Below are 22,660 nucleotides of genomic sequence, written 5' to 3' on the forward strand. Positions count from 1 at the left end.
ATATTGATATAGTACTATGCTTCATATAAATTCTACCCATCAGCACAGCAAATGCATCTCCAAAAAAGGATCTCCATTTCTAGCAAAAACTAATTACCTTAGATACAAAATTCAATACCCTTTCTCAAAGCATAAATTTGCCCATGAGAAGTGTGGCTGCCATTGCAATTTGAGATTTCATACAAGTCCACTTTAACTCTGAAACTGAACATCCTCCTTTTAAAACTTAGATTTTTTATTTTTATTTTATTTTATTTTTTTAAAGATTATTTATTTTTATTTTTTCAGACTAACATTTTGCATGGGATTTTGCCCATAGTAAATGCAACTATGACAACCTTTTGGGGAGTAAGCTTACCTTAAAAAACACAAGACTTTTTACATGTCTCACCCTAGTTTGCAAATCCATAACATTTCTCATTTGCTAACTCTGTAAATTATTATATTATTTTATTCCAAACCCCTATCTGCAAATCATAACTTCTGTTTGATGTCCAAACCTATTTGGAACCCTCTGACTAAATACTGAATCTTATACTCTTGTTAATTCTCCTATAGGCCCATACTCTATTTACATGGCTCTTAAAAGCTTGATAATATTATACTGAAAAGAGACAAAGATGAGGCTAAGGAATAGTAGAAAAAAGTAAAGATATTTACTCCTTGAAGAGTTTAGCTTACCTACTCCATGTTGCTGCTTTCACATCCATTTTGTTTGGCCTAGAGGCTGGCAGGGTCCCTGAACCGACACTAGCCCCTCGTGCAAACACATGCCCTAGATAACAGCCTACAAAGTCACAAGTAAATGCCAAGTTCCTAATATGACTTCCCTAGCAGCCAGATCAACAATCTCCCCTACCTCCCTGGGGCCCTCTCCTGAGGTAAGACCCTGGTAAATGGAGTTTACCAAAACCCCACTCTTTTTGTTTACAATTAACCATTTGGGCCTTAGCCTGGGAACCCCAAAACAGTACACCCTTATATCTCATGGTCCCACATCTCTCTCTGCCTGTAACCCTAACTTTACCTACCCTTGTGCACCCTTGAAGTATGCCATGTACTTCTCCTGGGACCTGTGAGTAATAAATTTCTTTATTCAACTTCTCTTGTGGTCTTTTGTTGAACCAAGGCTCATCTTCCATCAGCCTGTGCTCTGCTTAACAAATGTTAATTTTACAAATTCATCACAGCCTCATATAAAGTAGAAGCTAAGCCATTCACTCCATGTATACTTCCTCTGGGGCTTACCTAAATTTTTGCCTGGATTTCTTAAGCTTCAGGCCTACCCCGAAAAGAAGGAGGTCCTTGGCAAATCTTTAACAAACACTCACTGGGAAAAATAAGTCTTTAATGCTGGAGGATCTACAGGTATGTGTCAATCAGTATTAGAATGAACAATTTTACCCTTTAGTAAAGTCATACCCTTACCAGGAAGTGAAACGTTCGAGTTTTTTCCCCTGCAATGGTTGGAGGCAGAAAACAGAACAAGTTTATGTTTTCCCTAAAGGCCAACAGATATGACCTTAGGCCAACAGAACTAGAAAATTCTCCAACTTTCTACTTGATTTGAAATCTATGAATAAAGACTGGGGGAATTTGGAAAGTCGAATACCTCTTTCAGACCATTAGTTTGGAGGGTATGGTAAACAAAAATCAAATCATGATCAATTCAGGAACAAAAATAATTTCATGTTTTCTTTGGGTAAGTTTTTAAAATATCCGACAAATTCTGTAAAAAAAAATTTAAAAAGTGTCCTATTTATATTCTGTCCTGGAGAAGTTCTATAATCACATTCACATATGCTATACAATAAAGAAACTGCTCTTGGTCATCATTATTTTTGGATGTCAAGATAGCACACAGTTGTAAGCACAGGATGCAATTTTTTATTTAATACTGTTCTTAACCAAAAAGCTAGGGGCAATTGTCAGGCCACTCTGGGTGGTTCCCTTACTTAGAACTCCCCTGAGTACTGAAGTGTTGGGAGATGATAATATCCAGGATTCCTTCACTTGTAGGTGCTATCAGACACACTAAAATCAGGTAAAGTATAATTCTGTTTCAAAATCATTGTGTCAGTACATTGTTTAGCTCAGCCCCTTGGGCAGGCTTATAACAATGGATATGCAGATATAATGTTTCAAATACAAACAGCCTTGCACAATGGATGAAATCTGAAACTTGAAATCAGCTCAACAGTATTTTGGTCTAGTGCTTACTTAAAATCTCTTTATCAAGTCTTTGGTTGCATTTTAAAAATTTGTTAAATGAACACATTAGGAGCTGCCTTCCATGGATTATTCTGTGCATCAATTTCATTAATTTGTGGCATGGAATATTAACTGTATATCATTATGCAGATGCTAATTATTATTTAGAGGAGCTGAAAACCTTCCTCTCGCACACACTAAGGACTCTACCTACCATCCTCTTATAACACCTATATTTACTCCTATTATTTACTCCCTTGGGCTAATGTATGAAGAGTTTAATTTTAAAATATAATCTTACTGTCTAGAAGCCATAATTCAATAGCTATTGCACTCAATCAAAGATTAAGACTTTTAATCAAGCAATGTTCATTGACTGGCTAGTTTGTCACACAATTCGCAAAAATATACTATAAAATTATCATGCGTAGAAATAAGGCAACACAAGCCCAAGTAGAGCTAAGGCTGCAAAGTAGAAACTGTGTCCAGGGAAACAAGTACCAATTTTCTTTCTTGGTTATAGAGAGTGGTTTTAAAACATTTCAGTTAACAATTACAAATTAGGAGAATTCCTAAGGAAATTTGACATCTACCTTCTTTAATAATTAGATTAGAAAATATGGAAGAACTTGACACGGTCTTCAGAGAGCAACTATACATAGAAGCTGAGTAGCAGGTACCACTAGATACAAACTCTCTAATTTGCCATTATTCTCACTGCCCCTTCTTGCCTTTCCATGGAGGTCAGTTACCTATCTGGTTTCTTTCTTTTTTTTTTTTTTTAAAGATTTTATTTATTTATTTGACAGAGAGAGACAGCCAGAGAGAGAACACAAGCAGGATAAGTGGGAGAGGGAGAAGCAGGCTTCCCACGGAGCAGGGAGCCCGATGTGGGGCTTGATCCCAGGACCCTGGGATACGACCCAAGCCGAAGGCAGATGCCTAACGGCTGAGCCACCCAGGCTGTACCAGAGTTTCTTAACTACAATTGGAATTTCACTAAGAAGAGATTCTAACTGATCCATGTAGGCCAGATATTAACTGCTATTCTAATGTTTTATGACTAAGGCCACGGGAGCAAATGACTTAGCAGTATTTATGTGGTCTGAGAATTGTGTGGTAAAGTATTGTAGCAAAATTTTTCTTTACATTGACCACTTATTAAAATATCCAGTGATAATGGGTGATCCACGATATTAAATAAGTATGTTTGTGTGTATACATATCTACTCCAAAATTTTAATTCTAGGTTCCCTTACTTCCTTTCTTTTTTCTTTCTTTCCTTTTCTCGTTTCTTTTCTTTTCTTTTGTTGTGTGTTTGGAGGAGTAGAGGTGGTTATTGCCCATGGTTTCTCTTTAATAAAAAAAATTCAGTTTACTTAAGCTAAAAACCCCTCAAAAAGAACGATAAAAAAGTTTACCCATTTTCTCACCCCCACCCTTTGCCTTTGGCAACCACCAATCTGTTATATCTATGAGCTTCGTTTTTTTTTTTTTTGGTTGAGTTTTCTTTTTGTGTTCTATATATAAGAGAGATTATAGGTTATTTGCTTTTCTCTGTTTGACTTATTTTATTTAGAATAATGCTCTCAAGTTCCATCCATGTTGTCACAAATGGCAAGATTTCATTCTTTTTTATAGTTGAATAATATTCCATTATATAGATAAAATGATTTCTTCGTGCATTCATGCAACAGTGGACATTTAGATTGTTTCCTTATCTTAGCGATCATAAATAATGATGACGTGAACATGGGGATGCATGCATACATCTTTTTCAGTTAGTGTCTTTGTTTTCTTTGAGTAAAAATTCAGAAGTGGAATTTCTGGATCATATTGGAGTTCTATTTTAGCTTTTTGAGGAACTTCATACTATTTTCCATAGTGGCTGCACCAATGTACATTCCCACAACATGTACGTTCCCATACACAATGGCTCCCTTTTGTCCACACCCTCACCAACACTTGTTATTTCTTGTCTTTTTGATTTTAGCCATTCTGACAGTGACATCTCATTGTGGGTTTTTTTTTTTTTCATTTAGTTTTTACATTTGTGGTAATGATTTGGATAATAATCTAGTCTTTTTGACAACATTCTTTTTTTTTAAGATTTTATTTATTTATTTGACACAGAGAGAGAGTGAAAGAGGGAACACAAGCAGGAGGAGTGGGAGAGGGAGAAGCAGGCTTCCCGCGGAGCAGGGAGCCCGATGCGGGGCTCGATCCCAGGACCCTGGGATCATGATCTGAGCTGAAGGCAGTTGTTTAATGACTGAGCCACCCAAGCGCCCTGACAACAGACATTCTAACAGGTGTGAGGTGATATATCATTGTGGTTTTAATTTTAATTTCCCTGATGATTAATGATGTAGAACATCTTTTCATGCTCCTGTTGGCCATCTGTATGTTTTGGAAAAATGTCTATTCAGATCTTCTGCCCATTTTTTCATCTTTTTTTTTTCTATTGAGTTATATGAGTTCTTTATATATTTTGGATATTAGCCCCTTATCAGTATAATTTGCAAATATTTTCTTCCCTTCAGTAAGTTGCCTTTTCATTTTGTTAATGGTTTTCTATGCTGTGCAAAAGCTTTCATATGCTTTTTGGGTTTATGTAGTCCTCCTGTATTTTTGCTTTGTTATTTTTTAATTTTTTTATTGTTATGTTAATCACCATACATTACATCATTAGTTTTTGATGTATGTAGTGTTACATGATTCATCATTTGCGTGCTTTGTTATTTTTGCTTTTGGTGTCAGATTAAAAAAATCACTCTCAAGGAACTCAACACCTATGTTCTCTTCCAGAAGTTTTATGGTTTTGGGTCTTTATTTAAATCTTTAATCCATTTTGAGGTAATTTTTGTATATGGTATAAGATAGTGGTCCATTTCCATTCTTTTGCATGTGGCTGTCCAATTTACCCCACACCATTTATTAAAGGGACTCTCCTTACCCCATTGCATATTCTTGGCTCCTCTGTCAGAAATTAATTGACCATATATGTGTGGGTTTATTTCTGGGCTCTCTATTCTGTCCCACCGATCTATGTGTCTGTTTTTATGGCAGTACCATGCTGTTTAATAACTTTGTAGTACAGTTCGAAATCAGGGCACATGATGCCTGTAGCTTTGTTCTTATTTCTCAAGATTGTTTTGACTAATCAGGGTCTTTTATGGTTCCATACAAATCTTAGGATTGTTTGTTCTATTTCTGTGAAAAATTGCCGTCGGAATTTTGATAGGAATTGCAATGAATTTGTAGATGGCTTTGGGTAGTATGGACGTTTTCACAATATTAATTCTTCCAATCAATTAGAACGGGTTATCTTTCCATTTATTTGTGTCTCCTTCAATTTCTTTCAATAATGCCATATAGTTTACAATATACATGTCTTTCACTTCCTTAGTTAAAGTTACTCCGAGACATTTTAGGGGTGCCTGGGTGGCTCAGCTGGTTAAGCATCGGACTCTTGATTTCGGCTCAGGTCATGATCTCAGGGTCACGAGATCAAGCCCTGTGTCAGGCTCTGCACTGGGTGTGGAGCCTTCTTGAGATTCTCTTTCTCCCTCTTCTTTTGCCCTCCAACCCAGCTCACACACTCTCGTTCCCTCTCTCTTAAAAAAAAAAAAAAAAAATCCTAGGCATTTTATTCTTTCTGACGTAATGAAATCTCAGGAACTGAACAATATCCAGAAATCATGTCACCTGAGATGGGAACCTAGAATGAGTAGAACACAGGGGTGGCAGATATAATGGGAGACCAACCCAAATTTATCCTCTAGGTATGTAATAGTCTGTGATATGTCAAATAAACAAAGAAAAACAAATCTGGACTTATTAAGGAGATATTTAATTCAAAAGAATTATTATAAAGAGGGTAAAAGGGACTATTGGTATAGGGAAAATGCTCTGACCATTAGATCTGCAAGCATTTTACTCATTAGACAAAACAGGGTTTTCTCAGGGCACCTGGTTGGTTAAACGTCTGCCTTCAGCTCAGGTCATGATCCCACGGTCCTGGGATCAAGCCCCACATCGGGCTCCCTGCCAAACGGGGAGCCTGCTTCTCCCTCTCCCTCAGCTGTTCCCCCTGCTTGTGCTCTCTCTCGTGCGCTTTCAAATAAATAAATAAAATCTTAAAAAAACAAACAAATAACCCCAGGGTTTTCTCTTATATGGAGGAATAAACAAGAATTCAAAGAATCAGATGTATAGAAATGGGATGAAAGTATAGCAGGGTCAGACAGTTGATCAGAAAAAGTTTTATCTTGAGGCCATCCTATTTTCTTTTTTTAAAATTACTTTTATTTATTTATTTTTTTTGAGGGGGGAGAGAGAGAGAGCACAAGTAGGGGGGAGGGGCAGAGGAAGAGGGAGAGAATCTTAAGCAGGCTCTAGGTGCAGCATGCAGCTGAACATGGGGCTCTATCTCACAATCCTGAGATCATGACCTGAGCCAAAATCAAGAGTCAAACGCTTAACCAACTGAGTCACCTAGGTACTCCAAGGTCCTCCTATTTTCAAGAGAGACTATATGATGGCTCAGGCTGAGGATGGGTCAAAATTCAGGGGCCTGGGAAAAGGAGAGAATCTTAACCAAATTTGGTTAACAAGCATTTTATTCCTTTTGATCAGAGGGGACAAGTATTTCAGCTAATCATTGGTGACACAAGAAACAGGAATTTAAGGGTTTGTGTCTAGCCTTGTAATAGGTAGACAAGGGAGGTATCAATGAATCTTATCAAAGTCCTATGGGGAAGGATGTTTCTTTGAAATAAGTCATTTCTGGAAAATCAAAGAGTGGAGGATTTCTTAATCTTGACTGTTTCCTAGGATCATATGGCTCCAATAAAGTTAAACATTGTCAGATATATTTTATTCATCCAATTGCACATCTACATGCCAGAGACTGGTATCTTTGAAACAGTACTGGTAGTCTTTGGGGGAATACTGTCAAACTGTAGTTAATAAGATGAACACTTGCTGTGAATGTTGCCTACATGTAATTTGTTGATAATGGAGTTTTTATAACAAGTACATATGGTATTTAGCACTGCCAGTGATGTATTAATTAGACAGAGTACCTAAATTAGTGCAACTATTTTTCCTGCTAAACATTACCTTAATGGTTTCTAGTTTCTAAAATATATGCTAAAAATATGCAACCAGGCATATTATTCTTAAGGTAGATATAGGTGGGTGAAATTGAGAATTTCAAAACATCCTCTAAGAACACAGACCAAAGAAAATGGTAAGTTGTTGTGAGAACAGCAAAAACCATTATAATATTGATGAAACATTGTGTAGGAAAATTGGAAGTGAATACAGTAATATTTCACTTAAGCCTTTACCTTCTATATTCAAATTCAGTTATTAAAAATGAAGTGTTGTACAAAAACAATGAATTGTGGATCACTACATCAAAAAACTAATGATGTATTACATGGTGACTAATATAACATAATAAAATTAAATTAAATTAAAAAATAAAATAAAAAATTAAAATAAAAAAATGAAGTCCCTTGACCTTAAGACCTGAATGCATTGTCAAAAATAACAAAATTAATTTCAGCAATGGCAAATTACAATTGGATATATAGAAACCCACCTTCTAGCATAACCTATGCCACTAAGAAATCATTCATTTCTTAATAACTGTCAAAATTTGAAAGTACAAAAAAATAATAGAGTAATGAGTGGTACAAATGATCCTGGTTATAAATAATGGTTAAGGCCTCATCATGCTAAATGTAATGCATATCAGATATATAGACCACAGCTTGAAGTTCAACTATCAGTGAACAAAAGATCCAGTCACATCACTTTAATTCTTGCAGACCTCGAAAATTTCTTCTGAAAGTGAGAAAAGAAAAAGTTAAATAATCTTGAACTTCGCCATTACACACAATAATTCTGCAGTACTGTTTCCTGGGCATAGCTTAAGGGGTAATAAAATATTTGATTTGAATAGTAATATGCAATTTCAGTTATGTTATATATATTAGGAAAGAGAAGGAATTTCCTATTGAGTTTCAGCTATGTAGCAGTCACTACCTATGCATTACCTTAATATAAAGTTCACTTGAGAAATCCACAATTTGTAGATGAGGAAGGAGAGGCACAAATAGGTAAAGTAACTTGCTTTAAGTTACTTTCAGGAAAAAAAATGCATTTCAGTGGAAAACTTTATAATTTAGAGGACAACTGTCCAGGTTATCTGATATTCGCCTTTCATTGTCTTTGAGGTACCATACAGTGCTTTGTAAGTTGTAGGTAACTAATAGATGTTACTTCAAGTCTTCTTGTCCTATAAAGCAATAATTTTCTTCCTTCCTACCCTTTGGAAAAGCCAGCTTTGCTTCCATTTACATAATCATTTCAATATTTCTGGTACACACACACACACACTACCTATATACAACAATCTTCCTGGTTTCCTCATTAATAAGAAGAATAACATCTGTAAATTATGTTCACTTTTATATCTGTATGACCGTTATAATTGAAAAATACCTTTCTGAACAAACAAATTTTGCACAAAGAACAGGGCTTTGAAACTTGGATTATCTGGTTCAAAATCCCACAGTTTTTCTGCTACTCTACGGTATCTTTCTTCCCAAGAATCCTGAGGAGCTAGGAGAATTGTTACATATATTCTCACTAGGCAGAAAAGAGACAGAGTCAGAGCATTTTCTTGATAGAGTCAGCATTGCTGTTTAAATGGCATATTCAGCCCCAGATCTCAAGTATTTGGACTCCTTGTCTGTTAGCCTTTTTAATCAAATAATTGCAATGGGATGATGTTTTCTTGTAGAGGGGGAAATGGTCAAAACTTTGAAGTGGCACTGGAAAGTAAAGGAAGAAATAGCAAGAAGACTTTCAAAGAGACAAAGCAATAAAAGAGCATGAAGTATGATGAGCACTGGCCAGAGGGCTGCTGGGCCAGGATGAAGAGATTTGATTAGCTAGCTCAGGAGAGAGAGAGATCGATACGGATGGTAAGCCATTTGAGATCGTGAACTGAGGGAAGCCCAAGTTCAATCTGGGGCAGGGATTACTTTTTCTGAGCCTCATACATACTAAATAGGTTTAGAAAAAACATCCTACTTGTTTGGTTACAAATGAACTCACAAATATCTACTACTAAAAATAAAAATAGTTTGGAATTGAAATAAAATAATAACTAAGTAAAATAAAAACTTAAAAATAGGACATTTATACATTTTAACTTTTACAAACGTTGTATTGATAAGCTGATCTAAAAGCTAAATTTGGGGCCAGAAGAATGAGTTAGCTGAATATTGATTAAATAAAAAAGAAAATCAAGGTCAAGGATAATTAAGGAAAATTGAATTATAATGGTTTATTTCATTTCTGAGGGAAAAAAAAAACCCGACAAAGTGGCTCTCTAAAATCCTTATTTATTGATTTTGTTTCATTTGACCATTTGAAGAGCTAATTTGACACAGGCTATTATTTCATCCTGTTAGTGCAAGTATTGTAATGGCCAATTGAATCAAATATTCTCGATAAACGGTTGATAAATGCCTGGAAAAAATGTTTGATCATTGAATATCGAAATTTTCCACACAATTAATTGTATCTTTGTAGGAGGAAGATGAGCTTAGAAACAGAATTAGGCTAATTTGGAAAATGACTCTCCAACTACACACCTGAACAGTCTCCAAGATAATTATCAAATTAATTCATTTATTTGATGCTTTCACATATTCCTTCCTAGTGCATTTCAAAATACTTATATCTACAGAGTTTTATAACTTGTAAGTGTTGTAGGACGAGCTTTGATAAGATTCAAAATATTAAAAAATGTTTATTTAATTGGTTTTCATGCAATTTCTTTCAAAATGCAAAATGTCAGTGATGAAGGAAAAAAGTAGAAAAGACCTAATTGTTGATGCTTTCTCTTTTTCTACCAATTTATACTTAAGAATATATTTTAGGGATAATTTCAGACTCCTTTATACTCAAATGGAAGAAACTATAACATGTTTTAAATAAACATGAATTATCTATAAATGTGTTTTCGTATCTCTGTGTTGTTCCATATAATGCAAGGATTAAAAGATACCTTTAGTTTCTAGAAAAAGAATCCCTTTGGTAAATATTAAACTACATTTGCATGAAGCTTCTGGAGTACCTAATTTTCATTCAGAAACATTTCATCTTAAGCATGAGCTGACATATTCAGCAGATATTTATTGAGGACTTACTATGTGTCAGGATCAGTATTCTGGAAGCAGCTCTAAATGATACAGAGGAGAACTAGTCCTACTCACTGATAATAATTAGGATAATGGAAGATCTAGATAGTAAATAGAGAATGAGTTACTTATGTTTCATAATGCTATAAAAGAGAGAAAACAGGTATAATAACACTGTAAGAGGTGACTTTACCTGGTAGTTGTGATTAGAACACCCCTACATTATTTGGAATCATTTAATAAAAAAATGAAAAATATTTATGTTAGATTATATGGCTGTTCTTAGGTTAAATTTATTTTAGTTCTGTTTCAAGTTTATGATGAGCACCTTATCTAGAAAATAAAAATATGAATCTGAACTGAAACATATGGAAATAGCTTTGGTCAGAAACCTTTCCCAATATTGTCACTTGAAGAAATATGTAGGAAGAGTTATTTACACAGTTTGGTAGGTGATAATAAAACTAAAATGCTTCACAAGATAACAAAACTACATTTCCCCCCAAATCCACAGTAAAACAAACAAAAAGCAAAATCAAGTGTCTAAGTAATTCACTAACACTTAGAAGCATAAATAAGACACTGATCTGAAAAGTTCTGGGAAAAGAAGTTGCACATGTGGGAATTCATTTTGAAGGTATACTTACTAAAACCTTAAGGTCCTCACATAAGGTAGACCCTCTACATCATGTTATACAACAAAATATATCACACGTGGATCAATAATGTAAATTTAAAGTATAAAATTGTATGCTACTTAGGTAAAAATTTTAGTCAGTTTTTCTAACATTGTGGTGAAAAATAATTTCATTTGCATACTTAGGTCAGAAAAGTCGAAGTTGAAGATAGTTTATACAAAAGACATAAAATATCCGTATGACAAACAATTAAATTAGAAAAATCAAGTGAAAACTCTGTCACACATGTGAGAGATGAAAACTAAACATTCCTAATATGTAATTAGCCTTCAACAATAAAAAAGACTCTATGAATAAGACAAAGGCAAGAGAAAAAAAATGGTATAACTTGGCTGTTCACATACAGAAGATCTGCCAACTGCAAATGAACATTTAAAATGATGTTCAGTATTTTGATTAATAAAATGAATACAAATGACAATGATAATTTGTCTTTCTACAAATATTTTTCACCTGTACTGTGCCAAATTCTGCTTTTCTGTTTTGAGACTTGTTTCTGCAAATAGAGGTTTCATTATTATAAGGGGCAGGAAGAAGTTAAGAAAATATATTAGACAGTAATTGTGTATGTGTGTGTGTGTGTGTGTGTGTGTGTGTATGGAAAGGTGAGAACTGAGGAGCATTTACTTCAAGTATGATAATTAGAAAAATCATTTTCAGGGACATGACATTTGAAATGAAACTTGAAAGATAAGGAGTCTGGGGGCGGCTGGGTGGCACAGTTGGTTAAGTGACCGACTCTTGGTTTCGGCTTAGATCATGATCTCAGGGTCGTGAGATGGAGCCCCACGTCAGGCTCTGCACTCAGTACGGAGTCTGCTTAAGATTCTTTTCTCTCTGCCCCTCCCGCAACCCCCTGCACATGTGCTCTCTCTCTCTAAACTAAATAATCTTTTTCTTAAAGAAGGATAAGGAGTCTATAAAGAGCTAGAGGAAAAATAATCTGGCTTAGAGTAAAAACAACCAGAATATGATAAAGACTTTAGAATGATTCAAAACCAGAAAGGAGACCAATGTGCCAGAGAGGAAGTAAAGTGAGAAAAAAGGTGGAAGGAAGTAGGATTGAGTACACAGACTTAGATTAAAGGGTTGGGGACAACAATTTGGAGCTCAGGGAAGGACTCTGGATTTCCTTCTAAGTGTTACGGAAAACCACTGATGGATTTGAGGCTGGGGTAAGGGTGCTGTGTGGAATCCATCGTGCTGATGGGATGGAATGGGTGGGATGACTCAACATTTAGATAAAAAGACATGTCCAAAGTTGAAATATGATCACAATTTGGAATCAGGTGCTAGCTATGGAGCTAGGGAGAGAAAGATTCAAAAATATATTATAAGAGTAGTAATAACAGAACTTGATGAGCAGTTAGATATAGTTAGAGAGAAGACAGGAAATCAAAGTTAAGACTTCTTCTGTTTCCTAAGCAATTAGGTGGAAGGTTGTATCATTTATTGAGATGGTTCTGGCTATATTTCCTCCTTCAGCTCCACTGAATCCTGGGTGTTAATCTCTAAAGGGCACCAGTGTCTCCTGAAAGTCTGAGCACTGAGACTGGAGGAGGTGAGAGTCATCTGGGAGTTAAGGTTTGTCTGCATGGGTCCCAGTGGTCCTCAAGTATTCTCTGTCCTTGCTCTTTTCCATATAAAGCTTTCCTTCCCAGCTGTTCATCTCATTGACCTGAAGTGATGTTAGTCTAAATACCAAACACAAGAAAACAGCTGCAGTCTTCTCCACCAGATCTACTAATTGCATAAGGCCTAATCTCGTTAATAAATTCCTTATTTACCACTTGTAGTTGTTCTGCTTCTCAATCACACCCTGATACAGAAGCTTTTCATCAATTCAGAAGAGATAAGAAAAATATGGTGAAAGATGAAGTAGATTGGTGGGTGTAGTGTTAAAAAAAAAAAAAGGATTTTCTGCTCCTATTTTCTCATTGAATTAGGAGGCAAGTCCTTGAACGTGGCCTCAGCAAAGAGTGAGAAGATGGGATTTATCAGAAAGGGGAGAATACTAACTAGGGAAACAGGATATCTGAATCACTGCTGAGAGGCTGGATTGTATGATTTTCCACTAGTATTTTCAGTTACTGAAGAGTCACTGACTAAAAATAGATAACAGAACTTTCAGTCTCAGTTTAACAACTACTGAAGGGATTTGTAATAATCAATAGTTAAGTGAGGGTTTCAAATATTGGTACTTACTAGTCCTGATTTTTATTTTGAATTGATAAAACTTTCCTAAAGGACATTACATAATTACATACACTAATAACTGATTTTATAACTTACATGGTCTTAAGAAAGACTAATCTGATCAGGGAAATAGTAGGTTAACGATTTTTGTAATTTTAATTTACAAAAAACACTTATACTGGAAGGATCTATTGAGCTATATCTACTGACAAAACGTCATGATAGCAGAGTTTATGGAATTTTAGATGACCAGCTGAGGACTTAAATTTTCATATATAAGTTTCACAGCACAATGTAATAATAAACTGAAAAACAAAATCTGCATGTGGACTTTATGCAAATAAACTTTATCTCCACAGTGTTTATGATTGTGTGGCAAGAGGAACTCTTTATGTTAATAAGTAGAATTACATTTTGAAAATATATGGTGACATCTTTTACTTTTATACTTAGGCTTGTGGTCTCCATTTATTTTCATATAAGATATTATGGAATAGTTATATTCCCTCCTATTGCTTTTATAAACATTTCCTCTAGGGGACAAAAATATGTTCATTCCAAATCCTTTTATGATTAATCTCTGCTGAATATGTACCTGAGATAAGTCCATCCTCAATTTGAAAATAATAATACAAAATTAGGTACACAATAAAAGTTGCTGTAAAATGCCCAAAGATCTCATTTAAGTCCTCTGCTAGCTTAATGATTTTAATTATATGATTCGAAAACACATTTATAGACAGGTATACAGATGTTTATTAGTTTGAATGTCAAAGGAAGGAGATAATGTGTGAATTTGTGCTTATCAATCAAACATTATAATCAGGGCACTTTTGAGCTATAATTTCAAAGATATAAGAATCCCTAAAAAGAGGATAATTTTAGGTTCCTGCACTGGTTATGCTGGGGATAGGTCTGCATTCTAAGAGTTAAATCATTTTTTACATTAAACACTCTTAATTTTCATAGATTTTTTTTGCAATCATATGAAACACTTTTTTTTTTCCTGCACAAGTTATCCTTTTATTTGGTCAATGGCAGCATTAGGAAAAACATTAGAAGCCATCAGGATCAATTTTCTTAGGACTAAAACAAGTAATTCAAAGATATCTAATGGAAAAAAAAATACCCAAACTTATCAGTGGTTATTTTGGGCAATAAGTGTCACTATGAACTTTTACTACAGGTCTTTTATTTGGCTTACATTTTTTTAAAAAAACATCAAAAGTACAGAAAAATAAAGTATATCACAATAAGCACCTATGTACTTGCACTCCAGAATTTCAAACATTTTATACTCTTATTTCAGATATTTTAATTTTTATTGTCATTTGATTAGTTGTTTTGTCAACAAGCTAATTTTATTATATATGAGAGCGGATCCAAGACGGAAGACGACCAATAAATTGAAATTTACATGAAATAAGGGATTGTCTGACAAAGGCAAAATAGTGTATATTTCCAAAGATAATAAGATATGCCAAGTGGAGTCAAGGAGTCTGGTGGGTTTGGAGAAGAGTGAGAAGTTGAGTGTATTAAAGAGAAAAGCCTTGGCTGTCAAGAATGGCTGAGGGCGTCTAGGTCCCGCCAGAATGTTATGAGGTTAAGATTCTAAGAATAGATTCCAAGCTAGGATTTTATTCTTAGGCAAGTAGAAAACAAACCAAGAGGATTAAACTTCATGCTAGTCAAATTAGAAAAAAAAGCTAGGTTAATGGAACAATAGTGTAGAGCAAAATTGTATAGAAGGGGAATGGATAGCTTCAGGTTACACAGAATATTGTTTTAATAAGTCAATGTCACCTGTGATTTCACCAGAAGATGAAAAGTGGAAAGCTAGTGTTTTTTAAATTTTTAAATTGCTCTTTATTTTATTATTATTATAGCAAATTCAAATTTTCTAGTAAAAAAGTTCTTTTTGAAACTTCCATTTTTTTCTAGTTTTCAAAGATATGATGACTTTCTTGTCCTCTTACCAGAAGACATTCTGATTTCTTATAAGCTATGTATCTGAGCAAATGTCAGGGATCTTTCAAAGACAGTTTGACTGCAGAAAAATTTTAAAGCTATCTGATAGACCTTCTAAAGTGATGCAGTTTTTTTTCATTGTTATATTTTATTGGCCATTTATCTTTTCTGAGAAATACCACTGATGTCTTTTATGTACTTTTCTAATAGGTCTTAAAGATTTCTTTATATATTCTGGACACAAATCTTTTGTCATTTCTATGCAGAAAACTTTTTCCTGTCCTTTTTTCAAATTTTATGAATACTTCATGGTATCATTTGCCGTTTGGTGAAATTAAATTTTAATGTAAATTATATTCACTAAACTTTTCTTATGTCAATTATAACTTTTGTATATTGTTTAACAAATCTTCCATAAGCAGAACTTATTAAGATGCCCCCAGTTTGGCTAAGCTTTCTTCACAGACTTCTAATCAAAGCACAAAGGCAAAGGTAAATGGGAGAGGAAAGGGAACAAGAAAAGAAAAAAAAGAAGACAGTGGTGAAATGTAGAGAACTGGAAGAAAGGAAGCAACACAGATGGGAGAGAGTAAACCCATTCCAAGAGCTGTAGCTATGAGTTCCACACCTTAACTTTCTTAGCTCATCTACCTTGCTCATCAGTCCTTGTAACTTCAGCCCCTTTACTTTTTCACTGCAAAGCAGACTGCTTACCCAGCCACTGTCATTGAGAGTGATGGCCTGTGTCACAATTCAGTGGAAGCTACAAATTAAGAGCAAGGTGGGCCTGTGGGCATGCCACTAGAAAACAGTGCCTGTACCCTAACTAAGCTCTGCTTACTTTATAAGAGACAAAAAGTCATCTTAACTCGAGGCGTTTTTGTACTGACAGCCAGACTGCAGAAGTTAAGCCCTGAACGTGCACTTACTTTTATTCAGGCTACATGTGAATACAGTGAAAGACTGCAGTGTGCTCCCCTAATGGCTATAGCCTGAATATTATTAGGAAAATGTCACAGAACTAGCCTTCAACAAAATTAATCTTCAAAACACTTTCTCAGAAGAACTCTGTATGTTTGGAAACTCACTTCATTTTCTCTTCTTTATGGGCACCTGGTGCCCATTACAAAACCAGGGCATCCATACAAACAAACATGAAAGACGTTTAGTAATGTGAGAGCCATATAGTAACCCAGAACTCATCTTAGTAAACATAGAGATGTAGATAACTGAAGTACAGAGAAGTGCAGTGAACCTGGTTGTGAACTTACTGAACAAGTGTACACTGAGTGCCTGACAGTGCCTTAGACTCTAATATGCCTTAGATATATTAATAATTGAAGAGGAAATATAAGGATCCTGCCATGGTGGACCATATAAGTTAGTTGTGGAAACACAATAAAAAAGTAAACTACACATATACAGACACACACACACAGACTCCATACAATGAAAAAGTAAATTCTCTCTCTATATATATAGATATGAATAGAAATAAAGAAAGAAATTACATATTTATACATAAATTAGTCCTATTGTGTTTTGAGTCTAGTCTCAGTTCCCAGATCTTGCTGATGCAGTCACCCGTTGCTAGCTGAATCCTCATTAGACAATATACATACTACATTTCACTTACAACAAAGCATGAGAATCAATCCTATCTGTATTGAAAGATCCTTAAGTACAAAGAATATTGAAGCTTTGAATCCCTGTATATAGCTCACTATCCTAGATGTTCCATAAATATGTCAGAATTTAAATGAAAAAAGTTCTTAGTGCATAAAGGTAGCTGGAATAAAAGCTTTTAAGTATATAAAGGCAGCTAGTCTAGAAATCTCTACTTTTCAGAATGAACAATGATGATCATGAATAAGCATATCTGAGAAATAAGCCCAAATATTGGAGAAGGTAAGGAAGACTCTATAACTGATGACTTCATGACTTAAGTTTTAAAATTCAGCAGCAGAAGTGACTTATTGGTATTTTAGATGAGAGGTTTGTGAGTTTATGCTCTATGCTTTTTTGTTTTTAAGATTTTATTTATTTATTTGACAAAGAGAGAGAGAGAGTGAGTACAAGCAGGGGGAGTGGCAGGCAGAGGCAGAAGCAAGGAGTCCAATGTGGGGCTCTATCCCAGGACCCTGAGATCATGATCTGAACCAAAGGCAGACACTTAACCAACTGAGCCATCCAGGCACCCCTATGCTCTATGCTTTTGATATAAAAATGCTCTACTGGGCGCCTGGGTGGCTCAGTTGGTTAAGCGACTGCCTTCGGCTCAGGTCATGATCCTGGAGTCCCGGGATCGAGTCCCACATTGGGCTCCCTGCTCAGCAGGGAGTCTGCTTCTCCCTCTGACCCTCTTCCCTCTCGTGTTCTCTATCTCTCATTCTCTCTCTCTCTCAAATAAATAAATAAAATCTTTTAAAAAAATAAAATAAAATAAAAATGCTCTATTTTAGGATGTCAGTCAGAAGATTTATTTATTTATATATGTATAAATTACATAAATTTATATAAATATGTATTAAATATGTATATATATAAATATATATCAATTATGTATGTATATTCTTCAGGAGAAGAGAAAGGGCATGGAATTTTAATTTCCATTGCCTAATTGTATTATATTTATAAAAAGTTCAACAAATTTCATTTTAGATAGGTATTTTCTAATTTATTTATTGATTTCTTTCTTCATTTTTTTAGTAAAGAGAAAAAAGTCAAAGAACGCTCACCATCATTTTATAAGAAATATGACTACTCACTTCTTTCTCTCATTAAACCCTTGAGCACAGTGCCCACAAGAAAATTTCCTATTAGGCACCAAGAATAATACTCCATGGAAATATCAGAAGGGGAAGAAGCCACATGGAAACATGAGATGTTATCGATTGCAGGTGAGAAAAGACTGAGAATTCTTGGGATAACCTTACACTTGAGGAAGACAGAGGGCAAAGGTCACTCTACTTGTGTCCCCTCTGCTGGGTCACACACACTATGAAATTTCAAAGCGAAAAATACAGAAATTCAAATGAGAGTGAAGTAAAGCTAATTTTAGGTATAGGCCCTGCCTGGCCTTTAAAAGATTTGGGGCCTTGGGGTATCTTGCAAATCTCAGGCCTGTCATATTCCTGTGACTTTCGGATACAGTTATTTAAAACTAGGAATGGTGTTGTTCCTGCTCAAGGTCATTTAGAAGAGGGTAAGGGTGTTTTTGGTTGTATCACTCCTAACATTTCCTGGCTGGGGTGAGGCTAGCTACGCATCCTGAACAATGAAGAATTTTATCTCACCCAAAGTGCCAATGGTGTGTTCACTGAGAAATAATGTATTGGGTCCCAGGATAGAGGGGTCAGGGAGTGGGATTTTTACTATTGCTCTGCTTACAGCAACACACACCCAGTACAGCTCAGGAGGTAGGAAGGAGAAAGGGTAAATTTAGGAAATAACTTTTATCCCAACTAAAGAATGTCCTCAGAAGCTCCCTTGTGCTGCATCTTTCAGAAATACATGTTAACACAGATACCCTATTAAAGAAATTATACTAGAAAGAGCAGCAGGAAGCCAGGTATCAATGCATATGTTGCTATATCAATTTAATCATACCTATTAAGAAATTGTAGAACGTTCACCCTAGCCCATGTATTTTCCTCATTTTACAGAGAAGAAATCATGGGACTGGGACATCTGGGTGCCCCAGTCGGTTAAGCACCTTGCCTTCGGTTCAGGTCATGGTCCCAGGGTCCTGGGAGCAAGCCCTGCATCAGTCTCTCTGCTCAGTGGGAGATCTGCTTCCCCCTCTCTCTCTCCCCACTCATGCTCTCCCTCTCTCTCTCAAATAAATAAAATATTTTAAATATATATATAAAAAATCATGGGACTAATATGTTCCATTATTTGTCTATATTTAATTACTAAAGGGATAGAGCCACCTCTTACAACCCATAAGATACGTGATTATTAGCCACATAATAACAAATGAGCAACACTTGAGTCCATTCTATTCTAAGATTATTCCCAAAGATTAAATACTGGTTGCACATTTGAGGGTATGCGTGGGGTAACATGGTGGAAATACGTGGCAAACTTTTTAATGAAATAATTATTAATTTTTTTAAAAGATTTTATTTATTTATTTGACAGAGAGAGACGCAGCGAGAAAGGGAACACAAGCAGGGGGGAGTGGGAGAGGGAGAAGCAGGCTTCCCGCGGAGCAGGGAGCCCGACGCGGGGCTCAATCCCAGGACCCTGGGACCATGACCCGAGCCCGAAGGCAGACACTTAACGACTGAGCCACCCAGGTGCCCCTATTATTTTAATTTCAATTCATGGTTCTTATGACTTATTTTCATTGCTAAATATACTGCTCCTTTAAAAAATTTTGTACTATTAACCTGATTTTGAAATGAAGTACTCAAATCTTCCTCAGAAACAACGAATAAAAATTGCCAGTATTTTTGGAATGGTATTTGTGAATTAGGACTTCCTTCCATCCTCTCTAAATGAGCACTTTAGCAAATAATACTCCAAGAGACATTTGAGCCTTTGGAATTTTTCCTTTGCAAAGCTCTTTTGTGGTATTTGTAATGTAGTGTCTGTGATTTCTCATATGTTAAACTTTAAAAACAGAAATGGTTTCCATGCTATTAACCCTAGAGTAAGGGGTAAAAGTAGACAGCAAGAAGAGCAAACTAGAGCCCATGGGTGCCTCCCCTCAGCATGCAAAATCCTAACAATGTAAACACCAACAGCTAAAAATACATTTTAAAAAATCAATAGGGAAATCTTCAGGTAGTCAATACAGATGATGAATTTTTATGGTAGCTGAATCTAGATTGTGCCCTAGCCACAGGGCAGTAGGAATGTCTGTCCCCTGAAAATCATGATCAGAATTTGTGTAACCCAATGCTAGTGTCTTTAGGACATTTGGAAAACTGTGACTCTTTAATCTCATTAAAATAAAAATTATTTGAAAAATAAATACAGGATTAAGAAAAAGTAGCTATTAAGTGTCATCCATTCAACCACATTTTGTGGCACTAAACTACAATATTACAACTATAAATGGTGATTCTGATTTTGTTTCACTTACAAAGTTTTGGAAGATGCAAAGATGTTATTGCACACTTCCTGAGCTTTCTGCACTGCCCTAGGTAGGCACCTGGAGGTTTTCCAATTGTCATCACTACTCAGTGTTTCTTAAACATCAATCTATCCAGGAATCTACCATGCAATGATGATACTAAGGCTTATTTCTGAATAATCTCAGTCAACTAAAAAAAAAGTGCATTTACATGAAATAATGAATACCAAAATAAGTACCAGTGCTAAGCATCAAGTATGTGTCACAGACCAGAGTTCTCCAGAGGTTCAGAGAAGGAAAGAACAATTAAACATACCCTCTATAATATACATTCTTTATAGCTATGGGAGAGGACAGTGTGAGCCAAGAGCTCCCTGTTGGATTAAATGGGTGTTATAAGTAGTTTTCTCCAGGAGAAAAGTCAATAGAGTATGGTGACACCAAATTAAAGAATTAAGTTACCATCCCCTGGGTTCCTTCAACTTTTCAATTATAGTAACAGGAGGCTCTTGTGTGGAAATAGGCTAAACTGAAAATAACCACTTTCAGCCAAGTAGTTCCCAGAAGATGGACTCCAAAGAATTCAAAGCCAACTGAAATCAGGTGGTATGATCAGTGGAGACAAAAAAATAGCACTTGAAATGGGGGGCAGGGGGACCCGAATGGGACTTAATGCCAAATATTAAGTTGATCAGATGAATGGTGGTGGTATTCAGTGAAATTTATCTAATTTGGTCAGCTTTTAAAATTCAAATTTAAGTAATATCTAAAATAAATAAAATAATTTTATTTTAAAATGCACTGAAATTCAGAATTCACTAACAAATTAAAAACACTGGGATTTGCACTTCGAAAGTCATGAAATTTCCAACAGTAGCCATGAAACTACCCATCTTGAGATCAGAATGAGCAAATCTAGCAGACCAAAAAGAACTGGAAGTTAAGTTTGCGCAGGTCTGTCGTGGGAGACCTGGAGCTGGGCCTGGCTGGAAGGGGGCCTGGGCGAGCTGTTAGCAAGCTAGGTGGAGGGTGTCAGGGCTGTGCTGGTTTCCACAGGCATCAGTGTATATAGGCTGTGGGGCGGGGTGGAAAATGGCGTCTTGTAGGCTCTTTTATTCTTGGAGGAGTCTTCCACTGATTCCTGTCCCTCCAGCACAGTCTTCTGAGATTAGTAAGCAAACCTCCCTCCAGTATACCCCATGCATTTTTTCAAACTGCTGCTTTTTTTTTTAAATTCTTTTTTTTTAAGATTTTATTTATTTATTTGAGAGAGAGAGAGAATGAGAGATAGAGAGCACATGAGAGGGAAGAGGGTCAGAGGGAGAAGCAGACTCCCCGCCGAGCAGGGAGCCCGATGTGGGACTCGATCCCGGGACTCCAGGATCATGACCCGAGCCGAAGGCAGTCGCCCAACCAACTGAGCCACCCAGGCGCCCCAAACTGCTGCATTGATGCTCCATCTTCACAAGGTTGTTTGTTGTGCCTCTCTTTAAGGACTAGGTCAAGGCTTGCCCTCAAGGCTCTTTCCTCTTGCCCTCAAGGCTCAAGGCTCGCCCAGAACCAAGCCCACTGATTTTTAAAGTTCCTTGTGTTAAGCCTTGTCAATTGTACGAGCTGGCAAAAGTATGCCAGTGTGGGTCTCCCATGCCTGGGGTGCCTTCTGTGAGGATCTCTGTCTTCATGTGCAAGGCATTTCTCCCTCCTATGGACAGTCCTGAAGGTTGTTTAGCTCAGACTGCTTCTCTGCCCTTCCAACCCTCTTTGATGTGGCCTCTGCTCTACAGTTAGTTGTGGAGAATCTGATCTGGCAGTCTTCTGCTAGTTTTCTGGGTTATTTACTCTGATGTGGATGTTATCTAGTTGTTATTGGTGGAACAAGGTGAGCTTCGGTTCCTCCTGGACATCCCATTGTGGTTTCAATTTGCATTTATTGTTTGCACTTGTGGTAATGATTTGCATAATTTTATTTAAGCCTTATAATGTAATGATTATTTCCCCTGACAAACATCCCTACCTCCCTGTAGTTTATCTTCCCAATTTCGATTGAGCTATACTTCTTATATGTTTCATACTTCTACTTTGTCTTAAATTTTAAGACCACATCAATTAGTAATTTTCATTCTTTAAGGAAGGTGCTAATTTTAGGGAAAGACAATAAATACCCAGTCCAATGACAGTTAAAATAATAAACTCCCAACAAAAAGTATAAGCCAGTAGTATTCCTGACATCTTGGAGTCCACTCAAATTTTTTCTCAGATCCTCACAATATACCATC

The sequence above is a fragment of the Callorhinus ursinus genome, unplaced genomic scaffold (genome assembly GCF_003265705.2).
Source record: "Callorhinus ursinus isolate GAN/ISIS: 27379988/994484 unplaced genomic scaffold, GSC_fseal_2.0 scaffold10, whole genome shotgun sequence".
NCBI classification, from domain to species: Eukaryota; Metazoa; Chordata; class Mammalia; order Carnivora; family Otariidae; genus Callorhinus; species Callorhinus ursinus.